The 20,465-nt window shown below is 39.2% G+C and overlaps 1 long non-coding RNA gene across 6 annotated transcripts in view; it reads right to left on the bottom strand.

The window, feature by feature from the left end:
* Positions 1 to 20,465, bottom strand: part of LOC146444232 (uncharacterized) — a 62,364-nt gene that overhangs the window by 15,934 nt on the left and 25,965 nt on the right. For 3 of the 6 annotated variants that reach the window (XR_014849766.1, XR_014849767.1, XR_014849764.1), the window contains exon 5: positions 18,832 to 18,991. The exons of 1 other annotated variant lie outside the window; for it this stretch is intronic. This is a non-coding gene — a long non-coding RNA (uncharacterized LOC146444232). Of the gene's footprint in view, positions 1 to 5,754; positions 18,992 to 20,465 lie in introns of those variants that run through there. 2 more of the 6 variants (XR_014849769.1, XR_014849762.1) reach the window with 2 other exon arrangements.

A 20,465-nucleotide genomic window follows, 5' to 3' on the forward strand; every position in this document is an offset into this window, starting at 1 on the left:
TAAAGCCCTACCAAAACCCTGACTTTAAGAAACTATGACAGGGAGATGGAGGCTAAGCTAATATAATGAGATATATGAAGAAAAATCACATGATTGCTATAATAAACTGTTACTCTATGAAGGTAAAGTTCTGTGCCCAGTGGTTATAGTGGATGTCCCAGGTGAGTGCTCACCTCTAGGCCATTTTACAGTCAGTGGAGAAAAAACAGATATTTCTGGGGTATAATTAATTTTTTCTTAAATTAGACCCTTAAATTAGGGCACAGCTGTGGAAACCCCTCATCCAGAATGTTGTCTTGTGAGCAGGCTCCCATCCCTGGATTCCTACTGCTCATTTTTATTAAGGAATTTTCTAGCTATTATTGAATGCAAATGATGTGTCTCAAGAGCCTTATTATTTATCTACTCATTCAGAAAATCTCATTGAGCTGCATTCTTGTGTAACTGCTTAGGACCTGCACAAATGCTAATGGAGCACTCTTATGCTTGTCTGAAATTGATTCCTCTCTGCTACACAGAAGAATTCTCCATAGGGCTTCTTCTTCCCAGAGCTGTTCATTGGGCTTCTTTTTCCCCCATGATTATTTTTTATCTTAGAAAATTAACAGACTTGCAGTTACAAACTCGAATTTTGGCATTGTGTATATTTTAAATGTCGTATCTAATATAAAATATATATGGTAAATAATTTCCCTCATTAGATGGCTGTTTTGACAGTATGAGGCATGACCCTTTTGGCAGACCACATGTGCCATGTGAAATTTAAATTAAAGGCATATAAAACAAGTGTTTTGAGGTTTTGAAGATTTCACTGATACTGCAAAAGGAATTATTTTTTCCCAATCACAAAGATGCTGCTTTTCACATACTGTAATACAGTTTACAGAAGTGGCTAAAAGTTTTCTCCATTTTGCCTACCAGGAAATGCATTCATCTCATTTCAAGCACTTAATTCTTGAGTGTTCAGAATTAGTTACATGAGATGAAATGTTGGAAAAGTTCCCTTTAACTACAGCAGGTCCAAATTTCACCACAGGCTAGATTTTCAAAACAACTGCTGGCTCCGACTCTGAGAGAGATCAGTGGAAGCCTCAAGTGCTCAGAGAAGCAAAAAATCTGGGTCTAGATATAGGAACCTCAGACTGAGTAAAAGCAGAGGCATCTCAGTTCAATCACTGCTTTTGAAAATTTGCCTGCACATGTAGGATTTTATCACTGTCAATGATCTACCCATGACCTGCCCACTGGGCTGCAGACCCTAACCCACGGGATTCCTGTCACAATTATAGCTAAGGTAAAAAGCCAGAAATGGCTTTTTTATCAATACAGCTCTTCTTGTAATTTGAGTGCTTCAGATTGCTCGTTGCAGCTTTGCCTCATGCAGAGCAGACAGAGAGGGAGGCAGAGGATCTTGACAGAGATCAATAATGTAGTTTAGACAAGGAATTACGAGAGCGTCTGTCTGCTTTGGTATCTCCCTCTGCTTTACCAGAGGGGATAATGGGCTTTGACATCTTGCCAGCTCTGCCATCCTAGAGAAGAGGTCGTTGCTAGTTCAGCTCTGAGTGTCTCCTGTTTATCCACCATCAACCACAGCACTCTTAGGAAATTATTTCTGTCTGGTATTTCCATCCTGAAAAGGATATTCAAGCTACCTTACAATGCACAAAACAGTGTTCTTACCGGCATATCTTATTGTGACCCCCATAAAATAACTCCTTCATTTTTCCCCTATAAAGGGGATGAATAGGAAGCTTTCTACCTATTCTGAGTATGATGTGTATTTTCATTTTACTTACTCTAAATATGTTTTTAAATTTGATTTTTGTGTCTCTTGACTGTTATATATTAAGTGGGAGTCTTCTGAGACAGCCACTTACTGGCAAAGGGAAATCAAAATCCATTGAATAAATATCTGATGAAACAAAATGCTGACTTTTCTGCATCATCTCCTGGAGATGGTTTTCAGTGATCTTGACAGCAAAATATTATTGATAAAATTAATAACAGATGAAGAAAAAATTAAAAGGTGAAGTAAAGAACAGAGAGAATTTTTCTGGTAAGGTTTGCAGACAGCAAATCAAATGGAAAACCAGAAAAACTTCTTTATCTCAGAGCATGTGCAGGAAGAAAATATTCTTGCAGCAGTACTTTAAAGGTGATGGTAAAGAAGAGAATGAAGGCAAATCCCACAAGAACAGAAAAAGTAAATGAAGAAAAACGGGATCAGGTTTGGACAGCTGGGTTCAGATACCCAACTAGACTGGAAAATACCATGTTATCAGTGACATGCTACTGTGAAACCTTTATTTTCTCTGCACTCCATAATGCCCTTCATGTTTTCTGTCTTGTGACCACTTCCAACAGCTCACTGTAACAATCCCCAGGACCTCTTTGTCCTGCTGTGCCATTTCACCTGTTCCTGGTACTCCTCAAACGCTGGGAGCTGTAAATGCCCTCCCCAGGCAGGTCTGCTGCAGCATCAGCCAGAGCCCAACACGAACCTGCAGCTGCAGCTCCCCCATCAGCCTGTTCCCTCCATGCTCTCCCCATGCTCAGAACATCCTGTACAAGGCAGTGTGCTGCTCCATTCTGTCATGGCTTTTTCCGTATTGATCCACTTTTATTTCCAGCCCCCAAGAAAACTTTGTGAGGGAATAAATTTCTGCTTTTAGAGCTTTCATAAAAATCTTTTTCTTCTGTCTGTCCCTTGCTCTGCAAGGCCTTTGCTAAGTGACTGATGTTCTTCTGAAGATGACTTTATACTTTCTCAGTTTTTGCATAACTTTTTCAGAACTAGAGTGTGCTTCCTCCCAAAATCTCCTTGTTCTATTCTGGTTTGTTACCCATCCTCCTTCATGGCATTGCATCTGATGTGAGTTATTTAGGGCAGGGACACTGTGCTTCCATTTCCATTACGAAAAGCTTACAGAGTTCTCCATGACTATAAAATAACAATTTTCCCAGCTTGCTAAGTGGGGACAAGGTTAGGGGGCTCCAGAAAGGCTGGTCACTTCAAGTACAGCAAGCCCTTCTTCTGGTTTTTGCCATTCCACAAAGCATTCCTTCAAAGGAGAATTTCTGTGGCCGTGTGCCAAAAAATTATGCAATGTCTCTAAAATGTGAGGCACGGAATGGATTAGTACTTAGTCTGTCAGCTGAAAATTTGGGTTATTTTCATGTACTGGGATAAAGGTGGTTCAAAGAAATCGTGAAGCTGCCACAAATATTCTGTTACCATTTGTCTGTTATGAGCTAATGCTGAAATATCTGTGGAAATGCTGCTTCTGTTCCACCACTGTGTAGGCAAAGGATCATTGCAGGAGATGAGAAAGTGGGACACAATCTGCAGCCCACTTAAACCCAGGAAGTTGTGCAATTAGTTTAATTCAAAGTGATAATTGACCAACTCATGACTATTCCTAGGATGAAAAGAGCAGGAAAGATGGTTTGGAGCTAACTCTGTCTCAGCCACTTCAGGCTTTCTGGTTATCTTCTTTATATATTTAATTAAGTACATTTGAAGGACAAATCTAGAGGCTAATGAGCTTTTACAACTCCCATTGAAATTAAAAGCAGCTGCACGTGTTCCTGAGGTTTTGAAAGAAATATATTCATCTCATAAAAAATACATTAGCTGACCATTAAAGTTCTAAAACACAACAATAAAAGCAAATACGTTTATAATTAGTGCTGCCCCTCATTCATTAGACACAGGCTGGCGTCTCCCCTACTCAATCAATGCTTTGCTCTTACTTTGTACTTTCTTAATTTTGCCTTCTTGTTTGCATTCAGAGTTCTCCTGGATGAAAAGTACTATAAATAAGCAAGCTGCTATTAGTGCTGACTGCAGCCTGTGACATCCTCCCAAAGCTTCTTGTTTTGCTGGGTGTCAGACTGATTTGAAAGGAACTGGTTACATGAGTGACGAGTGCTTGTCCTCATCTGGGCAAGTTGCTCTAGAGTAATTGTAGGAATTTGAGACAAAGATTTCATCCTGTCTGCTTACGAAATCACAAGTGCAAAACTATTTCATGTCAAAGGCAGAGAGTGATGATGGTGCCAGATGATGGGACAAAGCCTAGTGGTACATGACTGATTGCTTTGGGAGACAAGGCTTTTATTTATATCAAAAGGTAGATTATAAAAAATGTTGGCAGCTCACCCCTGAATACACACTCCATTTCATGTGACTTGAATTCCAGTAAAATGTGTCATATTAAGGGAATTAAAAGTTGATTAGTACATTGATAGGGGCACAGGAAATAGACAAATGATTATTTTAGTGGGCACAAAGATTCGAGTGAGATCAAGTCTACATTATCTTGCAAACATAGACAAAGTACATAAAGTCAGTATTAGCAATATAAATATTTCCATATAAATAGTGGTAAATAATGTTGCAACATAGCAGTTGCACAAATTAGTGTGTCTCTACAGACCTTGAATAGACAGGATAAAATAGTCTGAACAAGCATATGTTTTATCACAGTCATAAACACTGAGTGTGGATTCTAAAACATGTAGACTGAGATCTTGGAAAGCATGGATGCTATAAATATTGTAGAGGTCCCAACATGTAATCAGCTAAATATGTGTTGCCTTGTATCAGCAAACAGGAACTTCTATTGCTATGGCTAAGGCTAACCATTGTTTGAGATCAATAAAATTTCAAGCTCTTGTATCTGCACATCAAAGAGACATTGACAGATGGGATGGAGTTAAATGAAAGATTCAAGATGCAGAAAATGTATTTTCTTGTCTCTCTCAGTGTAAGTGATAAGTTTGAGTTTTGCTTGTTTTGAACCAATAAAGTGTCAGCAAGGAACTAGAGACAGAAGGAAATCATCATTTTGTAGAATTCCCTGATTTCCTATCACAGGCATTAAATTACTGTGCTTCCTGTAGAAAACAGTGATGCAGGAGCATGGCCTAGAGAGAAAATAATTCAGAAAGGATTTCACTCCTTTTTTGTCAGTATCTAGTCAGTATTTTAGTCAGCTACCATGGAGCTGCACATGAGTTATTGCCTCCTTGAACAGAGAAGGCAAAAGTACCACAGCTGGGCAGCTCCCAATAAAAACCATCATTGGTGCAGTGGAGAAAAATGAAGATATGAAGGTGCATTTGCAACAGTATCCTTCCATTCTTCCATCCCTGCACTGAAATCTTCCAAAAGAGACAAAAAAGTAGGAGATAAAAACAGAGGGAAGATTCTGGAGTCATACACCACAAAGGTGTTAAGGAGAGAAGGAGGGAGGAAGAACAGAGAAGTGAAATCATGAATGATACAAAAGGGCAGGAATAAGAGGAAAGAAAATAAGAAACAGGCTTAACCAAAAATATCAGGAAGGACACTTCATATTCTAGAAGCGTTGCACTATTACAGTGATATTAGCACAGAAAGAAGAGAAACTTTTCTGAAGCAGTTAGAAATGTATGACTTTGATGGAGTCCATCAAACCTTCCTGTCTCCTGGCCATGTCAGTTCTCATAGGGGTCAGAAAGCAATGAGGGGCTGAGGACTGCAGCAAGAGAGCAGATGTTCTTGGCTACCCTCACACTTCCTCTCCTCTCTTCTCTTGGTCTCAGTTTCTTCTTGTATTTCCTCTGCAAGCCTGAGACCTCGACTCAGTGTCTCTTACAGTGTTACATAAGTCACCCATCTGGAAGCAGCATGTTGTGCAGGCAAGGAAAGGATACTGCTGCTTTGAAATTTAGAGACAGAAAAAAAAGAGTAACAGACACTGTGGCTGTGAAATATTGGCTGGTTTTATTATTTTTGACAGACGCTTTCCCCCCATTTACTGAAGAACTGTGGAAAATTTATACTTTTATCTACTCTCACACCATTACAGTTATTCTGTAGGAGTGGTTTTAGCTTTGTCTCTCACAGAAGTAGACCTTTCTGACTGATTTTTCCCAATGTTTCTTTACACAGTAATGAGGTTCTATTTGCAATACATATCAACATGTTTACTGTACTTATATGCATAGCAATACAAGTAAGACATGGCTGAGAGCATATATTCTGCTTTTGTTTACTGTGTTTTTCCTGTTTGTTTCTTCTGCCTCTCAAATGTGGTGCTGCAGAATCTTTTCCTTTAAGTGAGAGATTTGGTAAATCCTGCCCTCTTTCACCACAATCGTGAACAGGGCACCAATTTTCCTAGCTCACATTCCTTTATCTTCTGGCTTCCCAGGTTTTCTTTTGCCTCAAACTCAGCCCTGCATGGACCACAAGCATTTCCCCACCAGGTGACTCCCAGACCAGGATCATTAAGGGAGCCAAGCAATTACCCAGCAGCAAATACAGAACCTCTGTTGTTGTCAACCACTATTTATTTCAAACACAAAGCACCTGAGAGAAGACAAGGTGCCCACAGTGGTGCAAAGGAAATTTTCTTCTGAAAGAAAGTGCTACTTCTTTCCCAACTCCTGCACAACAGTCTCAAAGGAAAGTTAATAAGCAAAGGCAGAGATGATGGCTGGGAGAGAGAAGCCAGTGCTGTGGGGGAGAATTTAATAGATTCTCACTGCCTACATGGAGAGGTTACCTGTGCTCCTCATCCAAGTACTTCAGGTTCACTTTCTTGAATTATGTATTCTATACTCTTGGAAATACCATTACAGATTCATATTGCTGAGGACTCTGCCTTTACTGTTATCTGAGTGTCTACACACTGAGATTTGCATTTCTGGCTTTAAAATTAAATCACAGTGTTGAATTTGGCACAGAGCTTGGAGAAATTTTTCCAAACAATGGCTACACAATGCAGCTGCCTGTCAGTGACAGGGTCCAAGTCCAGGAGAATTTCAAATCTCAACAAGCTGAGAATTCAGTTGGCATTCTTCTTGCTTTTTAGTGTGTTTTAAAAGCTGATATATATTAAAAAAGGACCTGCCTCATTGGCATAACAATTTTGTGGTCACAAGATAGTAGTCAAGGTAAAACATAGACACTATAGTGATTATAAAATACACAAACATTCATCAGAAAGCTCTGTTTGGTACAACACATTAATGAATAACAGAAATAACTCTTGAGGGATCACTTATCAACTCAAAGAAAAATCAAAATATTTGGAATATAGAATACTTCTTTCACACTTGTCATTAGTACAAGTCCCGTCAAGACTGCTGAATTTATCCTGAGCTCAACTGGTAATGGATCAGATGATCAGGGTAACACAGAATTCTTTCTCATTGTATGGACAGGTTCTTATAAACTAAATTTTTAGAGTCTGACAGCTGATTTCAAGACAATTGCCCTGGAGACTCAGGAAGTCAGTTCTCTGTTACATGTCAACTGAGGCAAACCAATGATCCTCCTCTGTCCATTTTTCTAAAGCCTGTTCAAGAAATGTTTGATTGGACAAAATAGTTCCAATGTATCCTATGAGTAATAGAGTAATAAACTTTTTCTATTTTTTTTGCTTCTTTACTACAGAAATGAAACTATTCAATAGTCTGCATTCAGTCTTGTGCAAGATACATGGATAATTCTGAGTGAGGTTCTTTGAAAAATACTAATATTTTATGTCAAACATTTTGATCAATGCCTTTTCTCCATTGGTCAGAGGGAAATTTTCATTTTCAACTTTCAGATGTTTGCCAAAGCTAATGTGATTTCATAGCCAGGGATAGTTTCTTTCCAGCTCCAGTTCTCCAACATTCAGGTATCAAAACCAGGCAGTAAACTGATTTTCTTATCTGAAAATAAGTGCTCACCAAGAGCATCTCCAGGGTGGGCAGTGGTTCTTTGCTTCGCTTTGGTAAAGGCTTTGCCTAATGAGACATGGGGCCTTCCATCAGGCTGTGATTTCTACCTACACTGCAGACTACAGATTGAGGAAAGTCTGTTCCTCAACTCACACCTGTTACATCCAAACTGTTTTCTTTTCCAGTTCAGTAGTTTTCCTTCTCACGACCATCTGGTTGATACTTCTCTTCCTCCTTTAAATCACATTTTACTATGAAAGTTCCTCTGTATGACACCAAATATTAGCTGACAAATACTACCCTACTGCTAAATTATTCCATATTCTTTGTTATTGCTTTCTTCTTCATTCTTACTCCAGCATACACAAAGCCAATTATTTTGTACCAAACCTACATCATTACCAAGATTAGGAGGCAATTTTTAGTTTTCTATATTGGCCTGCAGCTGCTTTCCATGGACCTGAACAGCCTAATAGAGAGAGGAGACCATGCAGTCTGACATAGTCAGTGTAGGCATTAGCAGTAATTTTGATGTAGTTGCACTGAAAATTGACATGCTATTCTGTGGGTTCAAAAATATTCATATACTCTCTATTAAAATTCTGACCTCAGTTTTTACTTCAGATAACAGATGCAACATGATCACACTGTGTTTTTGCCAAATATATTCTGTATATGATCTTCATTAGTACTAGAGCTCCTTTGGAGCTTCTGTATGAAATTAAGAAGCACCAGTGAAAAGGAAAATATAAAATAGGCCCCAAAAATGCTCAAGCACGCCAGCAACCAGTCTATTTATCATTTTGAAGCTAACTTGTTGACCTTTCTTTCAGCCATTGTTTCTTTCAAGCTGTTCAAAATTCAGAGGCAATGAAAGCAAATCTCCTGAGACTGAATGTGTGCCATGAAAGAAAGAGTGTAGTAGAGGAAACAGTCCAGGAATACATACATATCTGATGTGACTGCTGCTGTCTTAGGTGAGGTGGGCAGAGGTGAAGTGGAATAGGAAGAAGAAGAATTTAAAAGAATCTTAAAAAGAAGCAGTGTACCTGGAATACAAATGCTTCACTGGAATATACAAGCTGTACATTCAGGAATCCATAGCCCAAAGGACTGGTCAGATTTATAAGTGTACTATTTGTAAATCATGCATCTCTCACATGCTCTCTCAAATGAGGAGATTACAACTGTAATCAGACATGCACTGTGGCAGGTCTCTGATTTCTTGCTTCTGTATATTTTCTTGACAGTGTACTACACTGAGCAATTTAAGAGCTTTCAAGGATATGCTTACCCATAAATTAATTCCTGGGCTAATGAGCTCTCTCTTCACTGGATTAATGGTTTTGTTGGAAGTGGTAAGAATGCAACAAATAAAAGCAAAATTATGAGAAGCAAGCCACCGTGTCCTGGAGACAGAGATGTCTAGTGACAAATATATTCTGAGCTTTAGGAACCCACAAAACAGGATAGTCAGAGAGCATCTTTCATATCCTATTGCCAACTGTAGGAAACGATAGTGTGAGATTACTGTTTCCAGGAGATGAAACATACTTTTCAAGCGGTTCATTTGAGCTGAAAAGCTGTAATGTACCTTATGCACTGTTAGTAGTTTCTAAAGCAGCATGTATTTAAATGCCTGACCTCAGTGAATACTGATCAAAGGGGGCTGGAAGCCATGCAAGCTCCTACTGTAATTTTGATTTTCAATCCAAATGCCATTCTGCTCTTTCAGAGCAGCTATGTTTTTTTTAATGGCTGATAGTATCTAACTGCAAAGACTTGAGCTATGTCCAGGAATCTTCCCTAGTTATCCCAAGTTTGCTAAGGAAATTCAGTACTACAATAAACCTTTTTAAGGATAGTTCCACCGAAACACTTTTTTTTTTCTCTTTTCGTGTACAATTTCTGCCACTGGCAGCTTTGGCAGTCTTTTTGTATCTTTGTAAACTGACACAGATTCAAGTTAAGTTTTGTCTTAAATAAAGACAAGGAATTTCTTGTCATTTTCTGAGCTGTTATCCACTGACTGAGATCACTTCTCACTGAGTTGTTCTATAATCACTATCCTCCCAAATACTGATGTCACAGTTTAACATGTTTATAGCAAACAGCATTACTTATGCCCTTTTAAAGCAGTGGATTTGTCAGTGAACTTCTCCATATGAAGTCTCATCTTCAAGCCAGAAAGAACAAAGACATTGGAGCTGCTGTAAGAGGACAGTGGGGTTTAAATTTACAGCCCATGCAGTCCCTGAACTTCGGTCATCATTGCTGAGCAAAGAGCAGTGGTTAAGTCCCTCTGGGAATTGGCTGTGAGACTCCTGTGCAAAGTTCCTGGCACCACTTAAGCATCTTCTGCCCTCTATTTAATGCTATCAAAAGTTAAAGAAAATATTGAAACAGGGAGAAATTACCAATACCCTGCTTCATGTTGGGAGACAGCCCACTTCCTACCTCCAGAGCTCCACCAGAGCTCCAGCAGAGCTTCTCCTGGAGACTTCACTCCCTGTGCAGCACAGAGCATTGGTTTACAATTACTGTATGAAGCTCCCTGTACCCCAGAGTCCAAAGAAGATTTGCAGTGGTATAAACCCCACACTAAACGTTATATAAAGACCCCTCAGAAAAACTGCCAGCCTCTTGCACCTGCATCCTGAAAGGGGTGTGTAAGCAAACAGCCCTGGTGGGATGGAAAGCTCCACTCCAGGCAGCAGAGATGGAAGTGCCCCATGGGATGGCTGAGCACTGGCAACTCCCAGGAGCAGTCCTGGGATACAGGAAAGAGCACAAGGCTCAAGGCAGCACAGGGACAGGCCATGGGCCAAGACATGAAGGGTGGCCAAAGATCAGTGTCACCAAGGCCAGGGGTGGAAGAGCAGATGCCAACACCAGAGGTGCCTGGGGCTTCCCAGGGAAAGGGCATGAGGGAATGCACAGGCTTCTCCCTCCAGCTGATTCTGCTCTGTGCACTCAGATACCAACTTTAATACATAGCAAAAAACACAATTTGGAGAATCTGTTTAATCTGGTTCTCACAGTTGGTTTTGAGTGTTGTGGGGTTTTGTTGTTCTTGGTTTGGTTTTGATTTTTTTTCAGCAAGATGATTTCACAACAAGAAAAAAGCTTCAGAGTAAGAAATACAAGAAATTTTACTGAAAACAGATGAGGTATTTGAGTTCAGTTCAACTACCCAGATATCTATAACCTCTACTCTTTTTACTGGAGTGTTTGGGAGGTCCACAGAGAATATACAAATTTCAGTGAGTCAGAAGATATTTGGAATATCCAAGTGCTTCATATGTCTTTAGTTACCAGCATAAGCAACTTGTATCTTGCCTTGTTCTCCTACAAAATGTAATATCCTGCATGAAAAAGACACAAGTTTTAAACTTTGATCTCCAAGTTGTTCAGATAATCCAGAAAATTACTCAGAAGTGTTGTAGGTGCTCACTATAAAAAGTACTAATTTCATCCATGTTCACTGATGCCTGTTATTTAAAACATTTCCTGAAAAACCAAGCTGCTGTCACTTATTAGTGCATGGCCAGATTAAAAGAACAGCAGTCTTAAAACAAAAATTTCTGTCTGTAGAGATTGTGCTGCTATTGTAAGGAGAATAAGTTTGGCAAATGTCAAATTGGAAGGGGCATGCCATTAGGAAAAAATGGAGATGGAAAAAATTGTGATCAATTCTTGTTTAGTAATAATTTTGAGCAAGACAAAATGCTCTACTGCAGTGGATGTTAATTACTGTTAATAGCAAGCATAGTGGCTGAAGAAAAAAAGCATTAAACCAAACAAAAAACCCTGAACAAACAAATCAAACATCCAAAACTTCCAGAAAATAAGTGTTTTGCAGTAAAACAAGGGAGGATGGAAATAAGCAAGCCAAAATCATATTTTACTATAATATTTGCTTTGTGATGTCACTTTTTCAATGTTACAGTGAAGAAATGAGGTTTCCGCCTGGCCCAATCAAGTCCTTTTTGGCCTTCCTCCCCTGCCTCACCACCATACCCACGAGTGACACCCAGTGATCCACCCACTTGGAACTGCAAAACCAGAGCATCACACCTATTTACCAGATGTGTCATCTCCAGTGTTTCCAAATGGACTCAACCCTCCTATGAGCAAACTTTTGGAGTCTGTGCTCAGTGTGATGCTGTGGTGACTACAGGGAAGCTTCTTCAGAACATATGATGTATTTATCCCTGGCAACACAGTGCAGAGCAAAACCACTGAAATAATAAAACCTCTGCACTTACGCCACCCAGCTCCAGATTTTCCTCTAATTCTGACTAATTGGGTATTTAAAACTGCATTTTATGATTTACTTTCCTGTCCATCAGAAGTTTCAGAGAGGCAGATGATGCCATTTTCAAGGCAGGCTGAACATCAGATCTTTTATGCATGTCAGGATTTCTTTGTTACATCTGGATGTCATCAGTGGTAAGAACCTGAGTTACTGCACGTGATGAAGTTAATTCATGTGTATCAACATTGTAGATTACACAGAACATATTACCAATATTCTTCTTTAAACATCAAGCAATTGAACTAGAGCTGTTGCCACATTTCTGGACACCCAGTAAGAGCTCCAGGAAGATTTAACTCTGCAGTTCTCTAATAGTCACTGAGTCCCTGACCTCTGAGAAGGTGTCTAAAAGGTCAAATTTGTAAATTAGTAATCTGTGTATAAAAGTAGGATTAGTAGAGTATTCTGATAAATTGAAATTTCCAGGTTTTTCACATTTATATGTAATAGTGCCGCAGTATAAAACAAACAAACAAACAACAACAACAAAAAAAAAACCCAAAACAGCCAATTTGTTACTTTAATGTCATGTTTAAAGTAATAGATAATGCCATGATTATTATGTAAATCTCCTCTTTCCTGATTCCCTTTGCTTACAGAGGTTAGTATAGAAAAGAATATTCTTTCTGCTAACAGTTTCTGTTTGTTTTGTGGATTTTGGAGATATGTCAGGAGTTTCACACAATTTACTCAAACTTTCCCCTGCAATTTTGCATCCTACATAGCACATAATAAGATAGGTCCATGAGGGGAATCTACCCAGTAGATTTCTCATGTGCAGTAGGCTTTTCACCAGAAAGCCCCAATATCTGAAGCAGTTGCAACACCTACAGGTCAGCTACTGATATTGATTTAACAAGAGCACAGCAAAGCTATCGAAACTCCTAAATGTTTTTTTCTCTTTTTCTTGATATTTTTTTTAAGTTGGCTGGAGATGTAACCCTGTTACGTTGAGGGAATTCCATTCTGACATAAGAACAAGAGGATTTATCCCCTTCATTGTAAAAGAAGGTTCACCAAGTGATTGAGTAAGTGGGGAAAGGCAGGAAATGAAGGTGCTCTCGAGTCAATACACATGTAGCAAGCAATGAGTGGATGTTACTCACACAGGTATGAATAACGCATTGCGATGCCTGTGCCATTTCACATTAGCCCAGGATGCTTCACATGCACTTGTGGTTATGGAAATAGAAACAGATTGTGAGTCAGAGAAAAAGTTGAGTCAGAATGAATATGTGAAGTGAGTAGAAAGGAATGATCAGAGCCATTAACTTTGCCTGTTAAAGGTAGTAAGGCAAGACCAGTCAAACAACTGAAACAAATGGAGCACCCAAAGGGCAACTCAGTAAAATTGCCAAGATATGTTGACAGCTGAAATGAAGGGTATTTCCATTATCCACAGAAGTTACATCTGCATGTTACAGAAGCTCAGATGACAGTTTATGTAAATCTTTTGGGTACTTTTTGTTGACATTATTTCCCTCTGCCCTTGTTTTCATTACCTAAGACCTGTTTGTACTGTGAATAAACAAGGTAAAATTTAAATGCTTCCCCATTTATATGGCAAGATAGGAATTCAACATGAGTGCTCTCACAGACTGTGTATATGAAGAAGATATATATATTTGACTTTTTGATATGTGATTTATTTTGCAGAGCTTGAAAGAGCTAGAATGTTGCAATTTTAAATGCAACAGGTAAAATGTGCCAGAGAAACTTCCTGTAAGAAAATAGAACCAAAGAAAATCAGATTTCCTTATTAAGATATCCAGAGTTTTCTGTTTTGGATAATTCACGGATAGCATGAACCTCGTGTATATAAAGTATTCTAGTGTTGCAGCTCTGATTTAATTCAGGTTGTGTTCAGGGACAGAGAAATGTCAACAAGATGTCAGTTTTATCAAATCATACTTCATTCAGTGTCTTGGGATTGGGTGAATAATTCTGTTAACAAAACAGTTGTCTTCTCAAGATGAACATAAGTTCTTGAAATAGAAATCAAACTGACCAAAAGAATAAACAAGTCTTAAAGTAAGAGAAGCTGTCTTGTGCCCACATACTTCTGAGTTTTGATAAGCCAGCATGGCAGGGAAAAAATTACCCTATCATGATCATACAGAATTCACTCTAGGTTTGTGTTAAAAATATGTAAGTTTGGCATATATTATAAAATTCAGATCAGTTCAGATGAATTTATTAAAGAGGCTCTCTTGCTGAAAAGACACTATTTGCAAAGAGGTAATTTATTAGTCCAATTTACATTACTGAGGAAACAGACAAGCTTTCAGGCACACAAATACTTGTACAGGTCTGAAACAGCAGAAGCATTTTGCAAAGGTAAACAAATATAGGACAAGTTTCTGAGTTTAAATTGGCTGCTGAGTAGTAAGATATGAAAGAAAAATTTGCAGGCAGCAAAGGTAGGAAGTGATCAGGAAGACAGATGGTGATTATCTCCTGTGGGTCAGAAAGCAAAAAATAATCACAACCTGCTGAATATGTTTAGCTCATCCTGACAATTAATACTTTACAAGAGAAGGCATTAGCATTAATTCTTTTAAATATATCTATCATAAGGAGGAAAATGCCATCAAGTTTCAATACAAAGCCTGGGTTCAGACTCATTAGCTGACCCAAAAAACATAATGAGTGAATTTTTTATTAATTTTTGAACATGACTACTCAAAGCAAAATATTTTCAGCTTACTAGTGAAATCCGCCTCAGCACACACCTATATGTTATTCCACAGTTATGACAATATAGAATAAGGTCTTGGCCTTGCAGATGTGTGTATCTCTAAGCATAAGAACAGTCCTGTTGATATCACTGTCCTATTGATATATTGATAGCATGTATTGTAGTATTGTAAATTTTGAAGACTATGTAAAAACCAAGAGCATTTTTTACATCAGCAAATTCAGAAAAGTTTGAGAGTTAATTTTAAATCAAAACACCTTAGAAGCTAAAAGGCCATGATTGTCATGAAAATTGTAGTCAAAAATTTTCTGTTGATATCACAGGCCCTCCCTACCTGAGCTGGCAATAATTGGAAAGCTTGTTGACAGCACCAAAAGAAACCCCATGGACCACATCGACAAGAATCCACTGTCTGATCCTAAAACATCTCTTCAAAGTGATTTATGGAAGGTGAGAATGATGGTGTGTGGACAAATCCGAACACTCTCCAGTCAAGGCACAGCAATTTCAGACTGGGAATCCTTCTGTGCTCTCTACCACAGGAAATCCAGCAGCCACTCCAAGCCAGGCAGCCTGGCAGAGGTCTGCTGCACAAGTGGTTTGGGTCTGGCTGCTCTGCACTGCTGACTGTGTCCTGGTCCACACAGTAATCAGTCCCAGCTGCCTCCCTGAAGAAGCTCTCCAATGGCTCCCCAGTCAAAAACAACAACAATAATCAAACTATATTAAAATTTGTTTTCAAATGCCAGCCCATTCCACAGTTTATGGTGTTTGCCATAGCATATGAAGCTCCATATGTTGTTTTTTGTACCGTCAGCTTTGAATTTGTCACTTCTTCGTGCACCAAGTCTCTTTTCTTCTGTGTTTAGATTTTGTAGTATCAACCACATCTGAGATTTTCTCCGTCTGCTGCCTCACTTATGAACAGTGCTGTGCAACATGAACCTTTGCCCAACACAGTCCAGGGCTCTAATTATCTTCTCTGAGATCCTTGTAAAGGTACTCATGACTATCACCAGTAATCCTATTCTGAACCAGGTGTATTCTCTTTAGTGGTAATTTGTAACATTTATACTCCAAATACACCAGTACCACCTGTCATCAGAAACAATGCCACTGATACCCCTTCTGGTCTGTTTCTCCATTCACATTGCTTTTTCTTTTCTGTTTTCTGACCCCAGGTATTCTTCAGAGAGTCTAAACATCCAGAGTTTTACTTCACCCTTTTTTTTTTCTTTTTCTAGTAGCACAGCTGCCTGTGGTATGAGAACTCAGCTAATACCATATGACTTTTCTGAGAGCATCTTCAAGGTAACTAATCCTAAATTTGCTCTAAAAAAGACACTTTCAGCCTTGTCATAAGTTTGTGGGTTTTTTCCCTCTCTTGGTCCTACAAAATCTTGTCATGAAATGATATTTGCAAATGATATGTGAGATTTTGCCATATTCTAAAATCCAAGAGGGAAGAAGCCATTAAACTGGAAATTAAGCTTTGCTTTTTCATCAAAAAAAGCAAAAATCTGAGTGTCTTTTGTGTACTATTGTCAAGGAAAATGCAAAGTCTAAAATGAAATTGAACTAAATAGCCTCACAAAATTATGTAGAAGTGGGATGTTCCTTTGTCATCAGCATCCCTAGAGTCTTTGTGAGACCATCAGCTAATTCTGCATATGGTGTGTTGTAAATAAAATATCACACAAATGCTTTTCTTCCTGTAGCAGAACTGAGTGATTAATGCCACTCTGCTGTGCTCTTCACCCTTCACTTTAATGAGTCATGCAGTCTGGATAATGGTGGACTTGCATCCTTTTCAGTTAGGGTTATTTGAATACTTGTTAATTTTTTCAGGGCCACTACAATCAGGATGTTATGTATTAAAGGAGGCGTGCAAGATTACAGCTTTTGACACTCTCCCATCTTAAAAATAAATTCAGCAATTATGATAAGATGAAATCATCTCCTGTTTTTCTGAGAAACTGGGGAAAACTTTCTTGTTATTTTTTTAAACAAAAAACCCCAAACTGATCTCAAACTTACTCCATTAGGAGTTTTGGGACTGAGTAACCAATAGAAGAATTCTACACACTCCTTCTCAGCCCAGGAGCCAAGTGCTCTGGCTCTGGGGCAAGAAGGAGCATGCACAGGCAAGCAGGCAACCATTACTGTACCCTGAGAGCCAAAGCAACTCCCCCAGTCTTTCCACACCTACAGTGGAAGCTTTCAAAGCTTTCACACACAGCTCTCTCCCTTCCCCTGTGCCTGCCTTAGCCTTGCATTTGCAAAGGCAACCTCCCCTGGGACTTGACTCACACAGGTACTTGACTGGACTCAGGACTAGGGCTGAGAGGGCTGATAAAGACATCTGACACTTCACAGTCCTGGAATAAAAAGAAGACAGAAAGCAAAAGCTAATCATGTGCACTGGACCTTTTGTACTTCTGCAAATCCCATCAACTGCTAAACTGTGGTGGTAGCCTGGGGCAAAGCACAAAGCATCTGCAGCCTCATCCCAAACCTTCGTTGAAATTTGGACCCTGGAAGCATCAAACATCATTCATGGTTTCCTTTTGTAATCTGTGTACTTAATTAATATCTGACACCTTCCAAGCACACACTCTCCAGACACATCTAACCACAGATCTGTGTGGTTAGAATATACAAACAAAATATATTCACTCCTCTCTAGGCCCTCCTTCTGCTTCATGTCAGTAGTGAAAATGAGACCAAACAAAGTCTTACTGTGACTTTGGCTGCCATGATTTCCAGGCTTGGTACTCATCAAATGCAGACATCTCTATCTACACAACCCAGAGGTTTCTAGAGCACAGTCTCTTTCACTTTGTGCAATGTGACTCACACAGAGTATCCATTGCTTCTCAAGGGTCTTGGTATGATACACTAATCTGAAATGCAGATATATAATGTTTGACTCTCATTCAAACTGTGCTTTCCATACCTCAGGGTTTCCACACAGCTCTCTGTCCAAAAATGAGGCTGCTTAGTCAGCCAGATTGGTGACAGTCAATCATAGCATAGCCATCAACAGGAAAACTTAACAAGTAATCCAAATAAACTTCAAGCAGGGCTCTGGTAGAAATTTTAAACCCCTTTTTGATACAAATATTTGAGAGGATCAAATGTCAGAGGTCTTACTGGTAAAGAAACTTTTTATAGAATTAAATGCAATTTTATTTCCTACAGTACTTTTCCACTGAGAAAGACAAGTTTTCTTTTCCACATGTACTGAAATGTTGGTTTATACCACTGTAGAATATGTTTCTGAAACCCATTGCTGTTAATTGTTCATTGAGAGAAACGCAGAATCAATGTTTGTAAAGATAATGCACAGACTTGCAAAATTACTCTTCTCTTATTTTCTCTCTTTCATTTGTCCCATTTAGAAAGAAATTTGGGCCATGGACTGACTACGTGTTTTGAAAATTCTCAGAACAGTCATTTTCCAGAACACAGGTGAGGAGATTTTAGCAAACATTCAATCTAGCTGCAAAGGTGGTCAGCACAGATTCACACTGAACAAATGGAACATCAGTCATCTGCTTCAGTTTAGTGCGTGCATTTTGCGAGACAAGAAGTAACCAAAAACCCAAAACTGTGCCTAGAAAAACTTTAAAAGTCCGTAGCAGTCCACAGACTGCAGGGGCTCCTTAGTAGAAAGTCACTACCCTGGCTTCCTTTCATCCTGAATTCTGATTTTCATCTAAAATGTGAAACTGCTAAATTTTACCAGGAGACAAACATGGGTGGTTTTAATGAATGCTATCGGAGATACACACACAAAAAATGACAGGATATGTCTACATGCTGTAACAAGGCAGAACAGACAGGTTTAGTCCAAATCCACTTAAACAGAGCTAGCTCTGGTGGTGCAGGTTAACCCCTGTGTTGTGGTTGAGCTGATCAGCCTTGTGGAGAGTAGATGTCTTTTCACTTGGAGGGAGTGTATGTTTTAGCATAAGCTGGTATCTCTATGTAACACTGAGCTGCATGATTTGGGTGTAGCTGTTCACTGCAGTGGCATCCAGGTTTCTCAACTTGATCCTCAGCCATGCAGTGAGGACACATCATGACCCACCTGCTCCTCCCTTTCCAGTAGCAGAGATGTGCACTGAGCAGAGACCTTTCAGACCACTGTGGTGTCACTAGAATCCAGGTGCTCTGGCATGTTTTTGCCTTAACTCTTGCTCTTGCCACCTTCAGATTATTAAGTCACATGCTGGATCTGGGGCCAGAACCTGCAGAAAGGACTGGCCCATCAGAAAAATACAGATTGTGAGGATAAGGCACCTCACCTTTTCCCGTACACACACATAAATTAGCCACAGTGCCTCTGATCTGATGCATACAGCTTTGCATTTTCTAATAACTTCTTAAGGTTTTTAAAATTGGAAACACAAATCCCATTTCTTAAAATAGTTCTCTTGCAAAGCACATTCTGTAGAAGTGCTTCATACTACTACAAACACCCCCTTCTCTGCTTTTGGATCATGTGTTTGCCTTCCTGTCCAAAATGATTCTGCCTCCTGGAAATGGTGGACAAATGGCTACATCTGAATATCTTAGAACAAATTCAATCTTGCAATTTACTGTCCTCAGAATTAATGGAAAAGTGGTGATATACATTTTCACAGATCACATTCAGCAGACTCACAGTAATCCAGATTGTGCTTACACAACTCCCTCTGTCTACTACCATTTCAGAGGAGTGTTTCCTTGTTCTTCCCCTTCTCTGATTCTTGAGATTTACCTGCATGGGAAGAGGGAACCAGATAAAGCACAGAACATACTTTTTTTTCCTTTAATCTGCACAGAAGCCCTCAGGAGGGCCATAGGATGATCAGAGGGCTGGAGCACATCTCCCGTGAGGCCAGCCTGAGAGAATTGGAGCTGTTCAAGCTAGACTAGAGAAGGCTCCAGGATGACCTCATTGTGGCCTTTCAAAATATAAAAGTGTACTTACAAGAGAGCAGGGAGGGACGTTTTACCAAGGCTTGTAGAGACAGGAGAAGGAGCAATGGTTTTAAACTCAAAGAGGGCAGGTTTAGATTAGATGTTAGGAAGAAATTCTTCCCTGTGAGGGTGGTGAGGCACTGGCACAGGTTGCCCAGAGAGGCTGTGGATGCCCCATGCCTGGAAGAGTTCAAGGCCAGGCTGGATGTGACTCAGAGCAATCTGGTCCAGTGGAAGGTGAGGAATTGGATTAGATGATCTGTAAACTCATATCTGCCCCAAGCCAATCCGTGGTGTTATGACTATGACTTCACAAATCACATCACAGTCTCCTAAGCTATTTCTTTATAGGAATAAACAAAAGGTAAACAAACAAAGAAATTACTCTTTTGCCATCTACCGTAATAGAAATAACAATCTTGAGCTGATAAAAAGGGAATTTCTGTCATGGAAAAGATCATCTTTTTCTCTTTCAAACTAAATTGAGCTATAAAGCCAGCAGTTATCACACATGCTTCCCACCTTCAAAAAATTACATCATGTAACTCCAAATTTTCTTCTCAATAAATACCATTTTGAACCTTATTTTTATAGAAAAATAAATGTATTTAGAAGTGATAATTTTTTCACTCTGAAATATTTTTTTTTAAAGAAGAATGCCAAACAGCAATCCACCAAAATCTGTATCCGTTTAAGAAATACATTTCACTAATGCACTCTTCCTTCTAGAGACAGCTGTTCAACAAATGTTTTTGAACA

This window comes from Lichenostomus cassidix, chromosome 1 (genome assembly GCF_008360975.1).
Source record: "Lichenostomus cassidix isolate B80296 chromosome 1, HeHo_3.0, whole genome shotgun sequence".
Classification (NCBI taxonomy): domain Eukaryota; kingdom Metazoa; phylum Chordata; class Aves; order Passeriformes; family Meliphagidae; genus Lichenostomus; species Lichenostomus cassidix.